Genomic DNA, 328 nt, shown 5'->3' on the forward strand with positions numbered 1-328 from the left:
TATCGGCCGATAATATTGGCTAAACGATATATCGGTCGGGCTCTATTAGGGATAGTTGAGTCAAAAATGATACATCTGTTATCATTTGCTTATATCATTGACTTTTTCAGTCTGCAGAGCACAAACATAAGAAAATACGAAAAGAACATAAGAGTCAACAACAGAAATATACAGAAGCATTTTCAATAAAGAGAGTGAATTCAGAGGGAAATAGTGGACAGGGCTTGATTTTATCCAACACTGATTGGTCAGTCAAAAGCAAGCTAAGAAATATTTGCAATCATTTATAATTATGTTTCCTCACACGCATGGACTTGGTTGCATCAAT

The 328-nt window shown here is 35.1% G+C and overlaps 1 protein-coding gene across 1 annotated transcript in view; it reads right to left on the reverse strand.

The window, feature by feature from the left end:
• The window catches only part of LOC107567220 (sphingosine kinase 1), an 11,611-nt gene that overhangs the window by 10,877 nt on the left and 406 nt on the right, over window positions 1-328 (reverse strand). The gene's annotated exons all lie outside the window — the stretch shown is intronic.

This window comes from Sinocyclocheilus grahami, unplaced genomic scaffold (genome assembly GCF_001515645.1).
Source record: "Sinocyclocheilus grahami isolate Dianchi unplaced genomic scaffold, SAMN03320097.WGS_v1.1 scaffold1135.1, whole genome shotgun sequence".
NCBI classification, from domain to species: Eukaryota; Metazoa; Chordata; class Actinopteri; order Cypriniformes; family Cyprinidae; genus Sinocyclocheilus; species Sinocyclocheilus grahami.